The sequence below is a fragment of the Gavialis gangeticus genome, unplaced genomic scaffold (assembly GCF_001723915.1).
Source record: "Gavialis gangeticus isolate Ggan-Ray unplaced genomic scaffold, GavGan_comp1, whole genome shotgun sequence".
Classification (NCBI taxonomy): Eukaryota; Metazoa; Chordata; order Crocodylia; family Gavialidae; genus Gavialis; species Gavialis gangeticus.
Genome location: NW_017729034.1, coordinates 2,293,721 through 2,294,045, shown reverse-complemented (window position 1 = coordinate 2,294,045; position 325 = coordinate 2,293,721). Strand labels below are relative to the sequence as shown.

The following is a 325-nucleotide window of genomic DNA, read 5'->3' as shown; positions in this document are numbered from 1 at the left end:
GAGAAGGCACTGCTGGGATTTGAACCCAGGATCTCCTGTTTACTAGACAGGTGCTTTAACCAGCTAAGCCACAGCGCCAGGTATCAGTCTACTCCGGGGAATTAGTCTACTCTGCAGCAAATGTCTTATGTAAATGCACCCAGGGGTATTAATGGTATGGTGGTGATTCTTCCATTCATGCTGGGAGAATCATTGTGCCATGAGGCCAGGCAGCAGGGCCTTGAGAAATCAGAGCTAGAATCCAGCTCACTGCCAGTGAGTGAAGGAGCCAGAAGGGCAGGCCAGGGCTTGGTCAGAAATGTTCTGACTATACATTTTTAGTTGG

The 325-nt window shown here is 49.2% G+C and overlaps 1 non-coding gene across 1 annotated transcript; it reads right to left on the bottom strand.

Moving 5' to 3' along the window:
* Positions 1-4: 4 nt before the first annotated feature.
* Positions 5-78, bottom strand: TRNAT-AGU. The gene has a single exon. It is a non-coding gene; the product is annotated as a tRNA-Thr (tRNA).
* Positions 79-325: the final 247 nt, after the last annotated feature.